At 38.6% G+C, this 17,538-nt stretch overlaps 1 long non-coding RNA gene across 1 annotated transcript in view; it reads left to right on the forward strand.

The window, feature by feature from the left end:
* Nucleotides 1–1,247: 1,247 nt before the first annotated feature.
* LOC140611940 (uncharacterized) overlaps nt 1,248–17,538 on the forward strand; it is a 46,705-nt gene continuing 30,414 nt past the window's right edge. The window contains exons 1-2 of the long non-coding RNA XR_012013249.1: nt 1,248–1,536; nt 13,774–13,811. This is a non-coding gene — a long non-coding RNA (uncharacterized lncRNA). The remainder of the gene's footprint in view (nt 1,537–13,773; nt 13,812–17,538) is intronic.

The following is a 17,538-nucleotide window of genomic DNA, read 5'->3' on the forward strand; positions in this document are numbered from 1 at the left end:
CCATTCTTGTGTGTGTGTGTGCGTGTGTGTGTGTGTGTGTGTGTATGGATAATTGAATTTTCAAACTTAGTTTTAATTTTTATCCACATTATACATGAACATGTCTTTTTTCTGTAGAACATTTTGGCAATCTCCCAAAACATCTCCCATATTTCCCACTCTTTAAACACAAAAAACTTTTTATCTGTCTGTCAAAAGAATAGCTCTGGGGCTAAATGAGCAATCTCTTAATTTTTCTGTTGTAGCCATTACCTATTCACTTCTCACTGCTGAAGAAGAGAAAGTAGCACATTTTGTCACACCTCTTACACAGCCACACACAAACGTTCACACACACGTGTATGCACACGCACCTCTGTCTTCTATTACCTTCAATAGATTCCCAATATAGTTATAATTACTCTAATATGCAGGATTTACATCATTATGATTATGTAAATATGATTCCTGACTGAGCGCTGTAGTTGATTATGATGACTTTTCCCATCTTGATCAACTTTTATTTCTCCGGGGTGATTATCTTCTTCTGTTATTTTGTATTTGTTTAGCTTTTCATTTGCCTAGATCAATTTACTCCCAAATTCTCTCCCAGATGTGTAATAGCAATTCAGTATATTCAGTCACCATCAACATTCTGTCATTTTCATTTTCTGAAGAGCTGTTTCCTGAGCCTTTTTACCTGCTCCAGTCTTGTCTGTTTCCTCTCCTCCCTTGGGTAGTGCTGTAGTCCTGGAATCTTCTCTCTCCTTACTGGATTCGCTGTTCCTGTTTCCTGGATTTCTCCAGCAGACCTAAAAAAGAAAGCCTGACAGATACATTTTGAGACTTTGCACATCCCATAACTTCTTCTTCTTCCTTTTTTTTTTAAGATTTTATTTATTTATTTATTTGTTTGTTTATTTATTTATTTATTCATTCATTCATTCATTCATTCATTCATTCATGAGAGAGAGGCAGAGACACAGGCAGAAGGAGAAGCAGGCTCCCTCTGGGGAGCCCCATGTAGGACTCCATCCCAGGACCCTGGGATCACGCCCTGAGCTGAAGGCAGATGCTCAACCACTGAGCCACCCGGGTGCCCCCCAGAACTCTTTTTTTATACCATCCTTACACTGAACTGACAGTTTTGCTTAATACTAGAAATTATTTTCTCTCAGAATTTCAAAGACATCGCTCCTCCAGTGCATTGTTTGTTCACAAACTCCCCCTAGCAGCTGCCAGGTGTCATCTGAAACTGGCCCCTGGACACCAGGGACAGGAAGAGACCCAAGAAAGAGACCGGCCACTCCAGATTGGTGGTGGCAGTTTTAATAAGCAAAGGGAACTTGCTCAGGAGGCTTGCCTTGGATGGCTTTAGGACGGTAGATCTCTGCACCTGCCCCTGCCAAATCAGAAAAGATTACATAGAGCCCTTCACTGGGTTCAGTCACCGACACTGTGCAGAGGGTCAGCACCACAGCATTACCTGAAGGCTGTGTCCTTGGGGCAGCTTCTGGGAGCCCGGAAGGCCGGTTGATCACAAATCACAAGCACAAGGTGGGTGGCTGAGGGAGTGAGGAGACTTCTGCTGCCGAGGTTCAGCTCACTGGTCGACCTGCGGTCCTGTCTTTTTGATGACCTCTTCCAGCAGTGTTGCTCAATTCTTTGTAGAGGATATGTATCTTTATTTCTTGAAGATTTGAGCATTTTTTCTTTACCCCCAGGTTCTGAAATGTTATAATTATGAACTACTGTGTGTGTGCCTGTTTTTATTTCTTGTGCCGCCTGCAGCATTTGTGTACATGAGGATGGTCTCTTCCTTTCTGTAAGTCACTTTACCTCCACTTTACCTTCCACATCCTTCGGTTCCTGGAAATTAGCTTAATAAGTTTTTAGATGCAATTGATGCACTCTGTTTTCATTTGTTGCCCTTTCTGAAATCTCTGTGATTCAAATATTAGGTCTTGAGTGCTGGTAATGTGTTTTCCTTTTTACTTTCTTCCTTCCTTCCATCCTTCCTTCCTTCCTTCCTTCCTTCCTTCCTTCCCTCCTTCCTTCCTTCTTTCCTTCCATCCTTTCTTCCTTCCATCTTTTCTTCCTTCCTTTCTATTTCTCTTTCTCTATTCTTTTCTTTCCTTCCTTCCACAGTTCCCCAAAAGTATCTCCTAAGTATTTTTCTCAGTTTTAATTTTTTTCATCTGAAGATTTTTTTTAGAATTTATTTGTTTATTTGAGAAAGAGAGAGAGTGAGTGAGCAGGGAGGAAGGGTAAAGGGAGAGGGAGAAGCAGACTGCCCACTAAGTAGGGAGCCAGACATGGGACTTGATCCCAAGACTCCAGGATCATGACCTGAGAAGAAGGCAGATGCTTAATTGACTGAGCCATCCAGGTGCCTGTTATTTTTTGTTTCTAAAAACTGCAATCTAGTCTCTGAATAATTTTATTTTTATGGTATCCTCTTATGATTGCAATATCTTCTTATCTCTGAGGACAATAAAAATAATTATTTGTATGTGAATTTTTCTTCTGTTTCATACTTTTGTTTTTTTCCAAGTTTCCTCTCTCTCTTTGGTTTAGACTCTGTCTTTAATAGTTGAGTTCTCCTGAAATGTTAGGCAACTGAATCATTATACTTAAGAGAGGGTCATAGAAAGCTGCAAGTTTTGTGTCCATGTGTTGGGTATTTTGACCATAGTCTTTGCTGTATATTGATTTAATTAGCATCTTTCATTGGAGAATCTTCAAATCAGAATATCTAGACTTTTTTCTTGGGGTCTGGCCAGATTTCTCAAAGACAATCCTTCAATAGCCTATGTGGAAAGCAAATGCTGACTGACGCTTCCCATTTGAGTGTTTCAAATTTCATTTTAATAACATTAATTAAATCTCTGGCTTCAATACAGCATTTTTGACCTTTATTTATTTCACCTACTCCAGATAACAAACTTCTGGTATTCTGCTGAAATTACAAAGATCAACATCTTAAAATATATGTATTTTGTTAAGGTGAAGGTAGTAGAAGAAATGCTTCATTGTGATCTGAATGCTCAAGATGATTTACATAGTCAGGGTGAAGATGAATTTACTTTTAGCCAAGACCTGGGTTAGAAAAACTTTAAGATGCAATTTTAACTGTCCTATAGATAAGTAGAAAGACTGGCAAGAAAAGAACATTAGAGGGAGGCATGGCAATGGCAGAAAGACCATAGAAACAGTTAAAATCCTTGCATTTTGGGTAGACTGTCAATATGCACTTAGGATAGAGTAGAATAGCTAAAAACACGACTCGTTGAGGCGAAGTCTGGAAATGCACTGTTTCCAAATGCCAGGTTAAAGGTGTCACTGAATGTTTTTCAGGAAGAAATCTCATGGTAAAATATATACTTTAGGGAGAGTCATCTGGTGGCGATAAGCAGAATAGATGGAACTATGGGGAAAGGTAGGTAAACGAAGATGAAGGCCATTTCCTCAGCCACAGTTAAAATGACAAGAGCCCCGGGTAGGGTGACAGCCTTGGTAAAGGGAAACTGTGAATGGGAGAGTTATAACAAAGGGAGAATTGACAAGATTTGGTGAATGATTTCCTATGGGGAGGCACAACCCCTTCTGCCTCCTTGCACAGGGAAGCATCATTCTAGAGAAATGCCACCCTTGAGTTATTATGTGCTGGAAGCTGGGTAAATTCTAGCTAGAGGTTAGTTTGTCCTCCATTGGTCTGAGGCAGATTACCACAAATTAAATTTCATGCTAACCTGCTCTAAGCCAGGGACACATCATTAAGCTTCAGGGTTATCTAGTTGATCACAGTAAAAAATCTATTTACACTGTTCCCTTGACAACAGTTGTGAAAATATTTTAATCGCAGTATAAAATTATTTTGCGATATTTCACCAAAGCAATTATGCACTCTCTGGAATGCAATACTGAAAGAGGCACACGGGATGAAACCATTACTTCTGGGTTAGCAAATGCTCCAATTTCTAGGAATGGCCTTGACGGTGCTGCTAAAAACCAGGTCTTTAAGCCAGGTTTGCACAAGCTAAGTGAGGTGGAGAATTGAATTACTTTGGTAGAAAATTAATACTGTCCTCCCTTTCTTGCCTCCTATGTCTATCGTGAGACTTCTGCTTGAGATAAAGTTTACACCCTTCTGCGGGGCCAGAAATACTGGGGCCAATATGAGTTCAAATTGTGACACAGGGAGACAGAAGAATCAAAGCCTGTGTGTGTGTGTATGTGTGTGCGTTTACCAGGAGATAACTAAGAACACAATAGGTGAGCAATAGCTTTGACATTTAATCAGAGATTTCAAAGTTTACCAGATATTTGTGCTGATGTCCAGAATTCAGTGTTAAGACTTTGCCTGCAACCTATCTAAAAGAATGGAACAGGGAAAATGTGTGATGCTCTTGTAAAACCATACCCCATGAAGATAAGGACAATGATTACCAACTGGAGGGTCAAGAAATCGAAACCAGCTAATTCAAAAGGAAAAGAGAAAATACACGGTATCTGATGAGGAAGACATCTTGACAAGATGAAGCTTTTGTATCTGTGCTCTCCCTGTGGCATGTCATAGATAGGGGTGGCCCTCCAGGGAGTTAGGCAAGCACATGTGAATAAATACTAAACAAGTGAACAAATGTGGTAGCATCAGAAGTCATTTAGCCTCTAAACAACTGCAAGTAGTTATTAGAGGCAATATATCCAGATGTACTAGTCTGCTAGGGCTGCCATAACAAAATTCACAGGCTACGTGGCCTAAACAATAGCAGTGCCTTTTCTCATAGTTCTCAAGGCTGCAAGTCCAAGATCAAGGTGTTGTCAGCTTTGGTTTTCTCAGGCCTCTCCTTGGCTTATAGATAGCTGCCTTCGTGTTATGTCCCCACAGGACTTTTTTTCTGTGCATATTATCCTTGGTGTCTCTTTTCTTCCTTTAAGGACACCAGTCAGATTGGGTTGGGCCCCATCCTTATGACCAAATTTATCTTACTTGCCTCTTAAAAGTCTCTATCTCAGGGATCCCTGGGTGGCGCAGTGGTTTAGCACCTGCCTTTGGCCCAGGGCGCGATCCTGGAGACCCGGCATCGAATCCCACGTTGGGCTCCCGGTGCATGAAGCCTCCTTCTCCCTCTGCCTGTGTCTCTGCCTCTCTCTCTCTCTCTCTCTCTCTCTCTCTCTCTGTGACTATCATAAATAAATAAAAATTTTAAAAAAAGTCTCTATCTCCAAATGTAGTCACACCGTAAGATACTGGGAGTTAATGCTTCACCATATTTTGGAGAGACACAATTCAGTCCGTAACACCAGAAATCTTAATTTTATTTCCCAAACCATCTTCTTTCCTAGGCTTCACCATCTTAGTACATGAAATTCTATCCTTCCAGTTGCTCAGGCAAAAATCATAAGGTCAACTCTGACCTTATTCTCACATCTCACATCCAATAAGAAAATCTTGTTAAATTTATCATCAAAATACATGCAAAATATGGCCTTTTCTTACCATTTCCATTGTTCTAGTCTGATTCATCTCATTGGATGACAGTCTCCTGAGGCAGTGGCCTCCTAAATGGTCTTTTTTGCTTCTCCTCTTGCTGCTTTCAGTCTAACCTCCAAGTGTCTTATAATACAAAGCAGGCACTGACAATATACTACCTCCCTGTAGATCTCATCCTGGCACTTATCAGCACTTAAAATGTGTGTGTATGTGTACCTAAATATATGCATATATTATAGTGCATCTCTCTCCACTAAAATGTTAACTTTTAAGAACAGAGACTTTGGGGGCGCCTGGGTGGCTCAGCAGTTGACTGTCTGCCTTTGGCTCAGGGCTTGATCCCCTGGTGCTGGGATCGAGTCCCATATCAGGTCCGCTATGAGGAGCCTGCTTCTCCCTCTGCCTCTTTCTGTGTGTTTCTCATGAATAAATAAATAAAATCTTAAAAAAAAAAAAGAACAGAGACTTTGTTGTTCTGTTCCCTCACATATTTCCAATGTCTGTAATGGTGTCTGGTACACTAGAAGAAATCATATTAATAAATACCACTTGAATGAATAAATGGACCTATGTTTCTATCTACATGCTCTGTTAGCTGCTCTTTGCCTTACCTCTTCTCCTTCTATCTCAGCTGGAGCCTCCTGGAATAAAAGGATCATTAGGAAGCACATCTAGTACCTACTGTGTGCCAGAGGCTATGAAAAATAAATACAAGATTCTGGTCTAGTGGGGGAGAAAGACATAAAGAAATGAGAGTGAAGATTTGACAAGAATGCATAAATGTCAAAGAAGTGGAAGAAAGATTAAATACTTAGTCTTCGGGCAAAGGCTATTATGATTCTGGGTCAAGGAAGATTTCTCAAAAAATAGAATCTCGACCGAAGAAGAAAAGTCAGATAGGTGAAGGATATTAAAAGTAATAAAAAATGTCATGCTTTTATGTCCTTTCCTAGGCTAGTAGAACAATGGTTGTTAGTCACCCATATTTAGAGAGAATTCCCGGGTTCAAGACTGATTTCCCATGTTGGAAAAGAACAAACAGCACCCAGTCTGTATTGTTTGTAAAAAATCTTTGGAAAAATACAGTTCAGCTGTCAGTAGTCTTCTCTATGAAGAGCATTAGATTTTTATACTCTTTTTGATTGATTTCAAAGTAAACCCCAGGAAAGGAATCTTCCCTCCCAGTCTATTTTAAGAAAAAAGAAATTCTGTAGAAGTGGAAATACACTTTCATTGCAGTTAATTCAAGCTTAAATTTTTTTAAGTTTACAGAATACATTTACATATATCTACTATAGAGAAATCAATGAACCTTTTGTTTTGTCAGAAGAGAAAAAAGTCAATACAACTTGTTTCAATAGGCAGATATTCTTTTTTTTTTTTTTAAAGATTTTATTTATTTATTCATGAAAGACAGAGACAGAGAGAGAGAGGCAGAGACACAGGCAGAGGGAGAAGCAGGCTCCATGCAGGGAGCCTGATGGGGGACTCGATTCTGGGTCTCTAGGAACACGCCCTGGGCCGAAGGCAGCACTAAACCACTGAGCCACCCGAGCTGCCCTCTTTTTTTTTTTTTTTAAAGCTAAAAATTTACAAATACCTGAATTGGTACAACTATACAGAATTAAAAGTTTGAAATCAGTCACAATTAATTACAAATGCATATTTGCATGTATCTGTGAATATACATAATGGTTTTCTTTCTTTTCATTTTTTAACAGATTTTATTTATTTATTTGAGAGAGAGAAAGAGAGAGGGAGAGAGCACAAGCAGGAGCAGGAGCAGAGGGAGAGGGAGAAGCAGACTCTCTGTTGAGCAGGAAGTCCAATGTGGGGCTCGATCCCAGGACCCTGATATCATGACTTGAGCTGAAGGCAGATGCTTAACTGACTGAACCACCCAGGGTTCCCATAATGTTTTTTTTTTTCTATAAAATTTGAAGACATTAAGGTATTTATTTATATAGTAAAGTCTAGTAAAACTTTTTTTGTAAACTAAAGAAATTAAATTATACTGCAGGTATATTTCACAGGTATTTTGGCTTTTGCCACTTTGCTTTTCTGCCGGTTGACACCATGTCTGGCATAAGGTAGATTCTCAATAAATATTAGTGCAATTGAAATTGAGTAGCAGTAGACATGCTTCTTCAAATCACATATGAGAGAGGCATTTTACTATTTGTCTAAGTTACATGGCACACATTATTGAGAAGGTAGTATTATTGTGTCTGATTTATAGATAAGAAAACAAGCATAATGAACGAGATAGCAGAATTTATATAGACCATCAACAAATCAGCAACAATAATAATATCAAAATTGGGGAGCTTTTTGTTTCTTACAGAATATCCAGGAACCCTTAGCCCCATTAATGCTGTAGCATAATCAACTTAACCCCATTTTATAGACTAGGAGATGAGATCCAAGACAATAGTCATAGCCTGAAGACAAATTGATAATTAGTAGAATGAGGTGGGTTGTGTGGAAGTAATCTTGTTCTTCTGCTCTGAATTTTACTCTTCTTTCATGTGACATCTTTTGACAAATAACCTTTCTCCTATCATTCCATCCTCTCTTTCCTACTTCCTGGCAATGAGTATTCTACATTTTTCAGGGTGTGGGCCATAGCTAACCAGAGACATACTTACTTTCTTATTGTTAGGCATAAACTAAGCAAAAGCAATATTGCTGCTCTGCTACTTTCATCAAGTTAGGAGTCATAGAAAAGTATAGGTCATCAGAGATTTTCTCCAAGGGTGCCAAGATCATTTAATGAAGAAAAGACCATTCATTTTCAACCAATGGCATTTGAAAAATTGGATACCTACATGCAAAAGAATGAAATTGGACTCTTATCTTACATCATATACAAAAATTAACTACAAATGTGTCAAAGACCTAACTGTAAGAACTAAATTATAGAACTCTTAGAAGAAAACATAGGGGGAAGCTTCATGATTTTGCATTTGGCAATGATTTCTTGGATACAACACCAAAGCATAAGTAACAAAAGAGAAAGAGAAATTGTACTTAATCAAAATTTAAAACTTTGGTGCATTAACGGACACTATCAACAGAAGGAAAAGACTTGGGAGAAAACATTTACAGATTGTATATCTGATAAGGGATTTATATTCAGAATAGTTAAAGAATTCCCACCACTCAACAACAACAACAAAAAAAACCCCAAATAACCATATTTTAAAATGGGCAAAGTACTTGAATAGACATTTATCCAAAGAAGATATACAGATGGCTCAAAAGCATACAATATGAGGCACAACATCACTAGGGAAATGCAAATCAAAACCCCAGTGAGATAACAGTTCACACCCATCAGGACAGCTATTTATAAAAACACAGAAAATAACACGTGTTGACAAGATGTGGAGAAAGTAGAACTTTTGTGCATTGCTGATGGGGATGTAAAATGTGCAGAAATTGTAGAAAACAGCGTGGCAGTTCCTCAAAAAATTAAGCATAGGATTACCATCTGATCCAGAAATTCCACTTAAGTGAATTGGAAAGCAATGACGAATAGAATGCAGAAGCTTGAATACTTATTTACACCAATGTTCATAGCAGCATTATTCATAACAGCCAAAAGGTATAAACCACCCAAGTGTCTACTGACTAATGAATGGACAACTAAATGCGGCTATACAGGGCTCACATATAATGAAAAGTTCTTCAGTCTTAAAAAAGAATGAAATTCTAACACACGCAACAACATGGATGAACCTTGAAGACATTACACCAAATGAAGTAACCCAACCACAAAACGACTAGTAGTGCATGGTTCCATTTATATGAGACACCTGAAGTAGTCAAAGTCACAGAGAGAGAAAATGGAATGGGGGTTGTTAGGACTGGGGGAGATGGGTGAATGGAGTGTTACTGTTTAATGAGTTCAGAGTTTCAAATTGGAAAGGTGAAAAGATCTGGGGATGGAGGGTGGTGATGGTTGCCCAGCAACATGAATGTACTTAATGCCAATGAACTGAATGCTTAAAAATGGTTAAAATGGTAAATCTTACATTTGGTATATTTTGTTACAAGAAAAAGTATACGCTGTTATATAGAGGACCTATTTCTATGCTTAGAACTTTTATATTTCTGAGGCCAAAGGGTAAATCTTTCAATGCAGAAAGAGTCACTTTTATAGTCAAACACAAGAATATATATCCCAAGTGGAGATGGAGCATATTATACAGATCATGTTCAATGTCACCTAGCTATTAGTTCCAAGCCTATTTCCACTATTCAATGGCCCCCGGGGGGGGAATTAAAATAGTCTTTCCTCTTCTGCGCATGCTCTGGAGGAGGAAAGAGCCGTAGCTGAATGTGTGCATAGGGGAGAGATGCTGACAATTTCCTCCTTTCTTAACTGGTTCATTCTTATTTATCTTCTCTTTATTTATTCCTGGATCTCAGCTCCAAGAGTCAAAATGCAAGGTGTCCCCTTGCCTCCCTCTTCTCAGATTGGGCCTTTGACTAATGCAGGAGTCATTACACCCCCAGGGCATCCTTGGCAATGAGGAGCCTGCAAAGGATCCTTAATAGGGGTAAAATCAATAGTAGCAAGTGGGCTGCAGCCAATCCTGTGGCTGTAATTTTTTTTTATTGGGCAAAACTGAGTGAAAGACAATGCTTGTTCCATAGTCATTTTGTGACAGGAAAAAGAATCCGTTTCTTTTGATTTTATAAACATGACATAAAGTAATACCTTCAGCTGTCTCTCTTGTAATCTGATTTCCACATCTCTCCACGTTCTTTCTAAACCACGTACTGGATTGTGAAATCTTTTCCCTTTTGGTAAATGGAATTCAAATTCTTTAGCATAATCTCTAGAACCTTCCCGACTGGGGCTTTTCTTGTCCAGCCTCATCTCTCATGGTTGCCACCATGGTGTCCAGGCTTCAGCAATGATAAATGCAAATAGCTCTTTAAAGGTGACTCACTTAGGTAGTTCCCACTTTGCCTTTGTAAATTCTACACTATTCCCTTTGTGTAGAATCCTTGACTTTCTCTAACATGTCATCTCCTCTGTGAAGCCCTCCTGCCCACATCAAGAAGAATCAAATGCATCTTCCCCCATGATTTTTCAGTATCTTGTATATCTTAATTGTAGCACTGATGATGGACTGGCACATTTCAGTGGGGGTTTCTTTTTGAATGAATATGTGAACAAAAGAACAAATTTCCCATAGCTCCATTCCTTCCGCCTTCCTACCTTGTTAGAAGTGCAAACTCTTCTCTCTGTAGTGTTCCAGCTGTTCTCTCTTTGAATCTCAGGTTGAATTCGTAGGTTTTCAGGATGATTTGAAAGTTATCTAGGTAAGTTGGTGGGGACAGGTGACTTGGGGACCCTACTCCTCCGCCATCTTGCCAACACACCCATAGCTTCATTCTTGAACAACAGCGAGACCAACACTGGGGTTCATGGACATTTCCTAGCCAAACAGTAAGAATGAGAATAAAAGATGTGGATCAAAAATTTAATACCCACAGCACAAATTCTAAAGAGGTGGCACTAGTCAGTTTACCACAGATATTCATGGAGTGTCTGCTCTTTACTGGTTTGACCAGGCACCCCTTCTATACCAGCTGCTCTTCATACATCTATACCAAGTGGAGAATTGAGAGAATGTAGACTCTGATTTAAGAATGTAGTAGGATTCTAGGGAGCTGGGTGGCTCAGTCAGTTAAGTGTCTGCCTTTGGGCCAGGACAGGATCCCAGGGTTCTGGGATCAAGTCCTGTGTGGGGGTCCCTGCTCAGTGGAGAGCCTGCTTCTCCCTCTCCTTCTGTGCTGTACCCCTCGCCCCTGCTTGTGCTCGCTCTCTCAAAGAAATAAAAAAAAAATCTTATTTTTTTTTTTAAAGAACATATGGGGATTCTTAAGATTGTAGTAGAAATTCAGGTGATCATCTTACTAAAATATTATCTGGTTTCTGAAATAGAAGCTCTGAGCAAAAGAGATTTCCCTTCTTAGTTATGTGGTTTCAGTATCGAAATGGCTACTCGTGCTTCGAAGGTGATTGCTCAATTATACTTACCTACTCAGTAGGCTCACGTTGACCCTCACTAGCCCGAAACAAATTTCATTATCTTCTCAGACTCTCTGGTATCATTTCAGTGATTCTGGGAATATTAGCAGCAGGCACTGCCTGGTTTTGTTTTGGTCAAGTCGGATTTTTTTTTCAGGGCAAAGACAGACTTTCGGATAATTTGCAGATTTCTATAATGTTAGTGTTGGAAAGAGTCGATTGTGGCTATCTTTAATCACTTATCTCATCTTAAAAATGAGAACCCTGAGTCCAAGGTGAGTCAAGTGACTTGCTAAGGGTCTTAAAGCCAGGTGGTGGCAGGCATGCTTTAGAGTTCTGGTTTTCTGTCTGTGAGGCCAGTGTTATGTTCACTACCTTGTGCTGCTTTCCACAAATGAGTTCCTGCTTTATGTATTCAATCCAGGGCGGTGCAAGTATATGCTGCCGTGTGCACATAGAGGGCTTTCAAATTATATTCATAAAATTGAAGTTAGTTTAAGCATAGGCTTTGAATTTATTCACCATTTAGGAAAATAGATGAATGTGATATTCTCAACCCACTGAACCATAATCTTTCTACAAAATACTAATGAAATACACAGTGTGATCCAGCTTTTCATTTCTCTTCTCCCCCTGAGCACCCTCCTTCCATCTGCAGCACTCCATCTGAAGGCAATGGCATGTACATAGCCCCTTCTAGATAACCTTCATGACATAATGCATGAGACAAAGGTGCCTTTGCCATCAAACATCAACCAGAGGATTTAAGAATAAGAATCTATTTCTTAGAAGAACTGAAACCAAATGAAAAAATACTCTAAATTTTTGTGAGAAAATAAATCCAAAAATAGATATAATTTTAGTTGACACACAAAGTGTAAAGCCCACAGTGTCTCAATACAAAGGAAAAGATTGTAGCTGAGCTTCTGAAAGAATTTTACAGACCAAGGCTCATTGGATTTTGGAACAGTTTGAGTTTAATGAGATGGGAAGGGAGAACAATGGTGGACAGAGAGAATGGGGTAGCAGGGAGCTCCCTGCTGGATCTCAAAGCCAGTATTGCTCTCTGTGTACTGAGTAATCTAAGCTGTTTGGAAGACTGTGCCACTGGTAACAGAAAGAACAGTTAGCCTGTGAGTCAGGAGACCTGTGGTTGAGGAGACCACTTTTCTGTTGGCTTGGATACTCATCCGGAAAATACTAGGGCAGGATCAAACAACCTTATAATTTTTTCTAAACATTTTTTTTAAGATTTTATTTATTTATTCATGAGAGACACACACAGAGAGACGCAGAGACATAGGCAGAGGGAGAAGCAGGCTCCCTGTGGGGAGCCCGATGTGGGACTCGATCCCGATACTCCAGGATCACACCCTGAGCCAGAGGCAGATGCTCAACCACTGAGCCACCCGGGTGCCCCCAACCTTATAACTTTTGCATTCTGGGCTTGTAGAGATTTCGGCTCTTTGGAGTTTACGCTACAAAGAAACACAATAAAAGAAAATATGTTAAAAGTATTGTTTAGGTTCATTCCTTATCTCAGACTGTTCTCTTGGCTTGATGAACAGGGATGACTGAGAATCACAGAGGAGGAGTTTGAAGTAGTCCGTCTATTTTTCCCTATCATGGATGATCTCCTGTAGTCTTTCCTCAAATATGCTGCTGAGGTTAGCCAACTGGCACGCTGAGGGCTAGTAAGTCAAGCTGTCTTGATTGGGATGCTAGTACACAACAACTATGGACTTTGGACAAGTCCTTTTGGATCTTTAGAGGCAACTAAATTCATAATTCAAAAGACTTCTGCTTTCATAAGTGACTAATGGTCACCTACCAGTAACCAACACAGAATGTTAGTAAGAGTTACCAACATCTCTCAATTTAAAACTACTGCATTGCTAGTATTTGCTGACACCCAGAATTCAAGACTCTACTCAAAGCCCTGTTGCAAAGTTTCTGGGCACAGATGCATGTGTCAAGGTGGAATGGTCTTTTAGATATTAGTAGGGTGGTATCAATATTGTCTTGCCTTAGTGATGGCTTTCAATGGCTACTTTTGCTTTGTAATCATTAATTGCCATTATATTACCACCATTTAGTTCATGAATAGTTAATCCTTCAGCATATAACACATATTTATATTTTTCTAAGTGAAGCTTTAAGATATATTTGCACTACTCTTCCACCTGTATGAAAATTCCTAAAGCAGACATATTGACATTGCTTCTATACTTTACTTCTATTATGACAGTTCACTGGCTGTGGTCTGGCTTGAATCATACCATCAAGGTAAGCTTATAAAATTAATCAGTTGGTTATAAATTCATCGAATATTATTATTCACATAATATCAGTGTATATACTACTATACTTGTTTTAAGCCAGGGATAGGTACTTATTATTACTTTTTTTTTTTTTTTTTTTACTTTTTTCTGTAAAGAGCTTGGTAGCAAATGTTACCAAGACTTGGTAGCAAATGTTGTAAACTTTAGAGAGTCTATCAGCACTACTCAACTTTGATGCAGCAAAAAAGCCACCATGGACACTATGTAGACAAATGGGCATGGCTATGATAAGAAACAAAAGAAAACAAACAAACAAAAAAACCACCCCAAACCAGAAAACAACTTTATTTACAAAAGCAGTTGGTGAGCCAATGTGGCTTATAGATCACAGTTTTGTGATCCCTGTTTCAAAAAGCAAATGGTAAGTAATTTGTACTGGGTCCTCTCAAATTCTTTTTCATGCTGTTCTTTTGCCACTAGAATGTGAGACTGAGTTCAGTACTGGATCAGTTGAGTTTTGCCCAATTTAAATCTGCTGTGCTCAAGGATATTTGAGAAGTATGAGTGTTCGAAAGGAAAGTTAGAGCTATTAATATCCTAAAAAGAGCCAACTTCATTCTTTAACCTTAGTGCTGGAGGCTGGCATTTGTAAAAACAAAAAACCACGTCTTGATGTATTTTTGTGGGGGAGCTGTGAGTAGAGGAAATGGGAAGGCAGCAGACTAGTTAAAATAATACTCAAAGCTGAAATATCTGCTTATCAGAATTCAGCAGAGCACTGAAAAAATGGTAGAATTTTTTAAAGAAACTGCTTATTAAATAAAAATGAAGCTACATCAATTCTGTGGGCAAGAGATTAGATTTAAAACTAATGTGTATCTTTAAGAATAAGACAGAAATATTTATTTTATTAATATAATATGATTTTCAATGGAGAACATTTGCAGTTTGTAACCCATACTTAAGCCTTAAGTATATAAAATTGTAGGTTTTCTATACACATGAAAATATAAATCACATGATATTACTAGTGACTTAGTGCTGCTTTAAATAGACATAAATGCAAGCTGCTATATATGACATAATATTAGGCTGTATATTAAACAATGCATAGTATCTGATTTCTGTCAGCATCAAATTGTTTTAACCTTGAACATTTGTTTGTATTTGATATAATAAATTAGAAAAGGACTTTTAAAAAGCTCCCATGACAGGTTAAAATGAAAAGAACGGGGTGCCTGGGTGGTTCAGTCGGTTAAGCATCTGCCTTCAGCTCAGGTCATGATCCCAGGGTCCTGGGATCGAACCCCATGTCAGGTTCTCTGCTCTACAGGGAGTCTGCTTCTCTCTCTCTTTCTGCCCCTCTGCCCATCCCCACTGCTCATGCTCTCTTTCTCTCAAATAAATAAATAAAATCTTTAAAAAATAAAAAATAAAATTAAGAGAAAGTGAAGAGTCATATTTCTGTCTAAAATGTGGAAAAGAAAATTAGAATCATGCATTTAAAAGTGCATCAGAAAAATTAGAAACAAGTGTTTTACCGAATAAATTTATTAAAACTATGATGTATTTACAAGCACCTTCCAGGATTCCTTATCACCTTTAGCAATGAGATAGAAATCTAATTAAGGGTAAAGTGTAGCTTTTGTGATTTGTCATAATTATTGTCTTTGAAACAGTATTATGGTTTTGCTGGGTTAGTAAATTTCCTTTACAAACCTTATACATTATTTATATCCCACTGGGATTTCCAGATTGCCACTCACTGGAGAGAATATCAGCCTAGTACATGGATCAGTAACAGCTTGGGCTGTCTCCAGCTCCAGAGACTGGAGATAAATGACCTGCCCTGGGAGGACCCTAACAGACACCTGCTTCAGCCAGTGAATGTGACGACATACACAAAACACCCTCCAGACTCTAACCAGTTTAATCGATTCTTACAGACAGATTCTTTCTTATTTTTAATGCAATTAATACATGCCTGTTGCCCAATCTTTGCTTATGCCAGCTATTGCAGAGGACTGGATTTGTTTGAAGTGAAAACTAGTGAATTGATGGTGACCCTAAGAAAAGAGTTGGATGTTTACACAACTCAACAATATGCCTGAGGTTTTTTTTTTATCCTTGATTCTTTGTTTCTTTGAACATCACTTGATCTTATATTAGTAAATATTTAAGAGGTTCAAGAGCATAGAAACAGTCCAAAAACAAAGAGAATGCTTAAAAACATGTGTTTATGCATTTCTCATAAACAATCAGAAAATAAAGTGCTAAATGATATGAAGTCTGAATTTAATAATTTCGTCTTTTATCTTTACTTACTCTTTCCTGTTCAAGTCTGCATGTGCAGAAAGCAGTGGATTCTTCACTCTCACGTTATAATTACTATTATGACTAGTGAGTGATGTTCCTCTGCCCTGAGTTTCCATAACATTGATCTGCAGCAGATACCGTTAGCCCTCTGTTTGGCCATTGTTCGATATCGTCCAGTTTTGTTTCATGCATGTTAGCTTTATTTCTGCAGTTTAACAGTGAGCTCCTTAAAACCAAGGATCACATCTAAGACATTTTAGCATCCCTTGGAGTTTTGAGCATTGCACCAGCCCCACAGTAAACATTAAGAGCCTATTTGTTGATTGATAGTAATCTAAAACATAGTCAGTATTCTAGTGCAGGACTGCTTCTGTGCTGCTGGACAAAGATAGATCATCAATTTAGCAAAGTACCAAACAGAAATCAGGTTGAGTGACACGACTGGGTTGAATCTCAAAATTTTAGATTTGAAAATTTTAACTTCCTCTGCTCCTACTCATCATGATTCCTCAGGATACATTTAGATTGAAAAGAGCACCTCTTTCCATCCCCCCCCCTTATTTCTTATTCAGAATTAAGTCTAAACTTAATGGTCGAGGAAAGAACATTCTTTCTCAAACTTTCACTGATAAAAAATCTCTCCCTTTCTCACTAACAATGGCTAAAAAGAATTGAAGAATTTTGGCCTGTGATGTGTCATAGGCAATTTGGGTTAAAAGAAAGAGAGCTTTATTTTTCACTTTAGCTTATCATTTGCTTATTTTCTTATTGCTGCATATCTGGTAATTTGGCACATACAGTTTCCTTTACTCTACTAAGAGAGTCCCCCCTTGTTATTTGGGATATGTTATTTCCACATCCACAAGACTAATTTTTCCTTCCTTTCTACTCCAGAGTCAGGCTCATGACTCCAGTCTGGCCATCCTGAGTCCTAGTGATTGATGAGGGCACAAGGGCAGGGCTCTGCTCAGTAAGAGTCTGGTTTAAGGTGTCTGCTTGGACCTTTGGCAAAGAGGTGATTCCTTTCTGGTTGAGTTGCTGAGGCAGTAGGCTCTATGCATTGATTGGCTTGTCACTATCGTTGTCGACACAGGGAGAGAGGTTTTCTGAAAAACAAGTTAATACCCAAGAAAGAAGAACTGAGAGATAGCAAGAAACAGATTTTTATAGGACTTTGTCTGAAAGTTTTTTCATTAAAAGTGATAAACTCCCTCTTTCCAACAGGGCCTGTTTGATTTGGGTTATTTGCCACTGAGAGTTCTGTGCGATTCATTGACGTTGAAAGAAAATCTTGGTGTTCTTATAAAAATAGCCTTGTGTATGTGTATGTGTATGGGTATGTGTTCTTTCCTGTAATGTTAAACAGATTTATCCTGCTCAGTTCCACAGTGGCTAGGACAGAGTGTCTACTTGGA

Source organism: Canis lupus, chromosome 20 (assembly GCF_048164855.1).
Source record: "Canis lupus baileyi chromosome 20, mCanLup2.hap1, whole genome shotgun sequence".
NCBI classification, from domain to species: domain Eukaryota; kingdom Metazoa; phylum Chordata; class Mammalia; order Carnivora; family Canidae; genus Canis; species Canis lupus.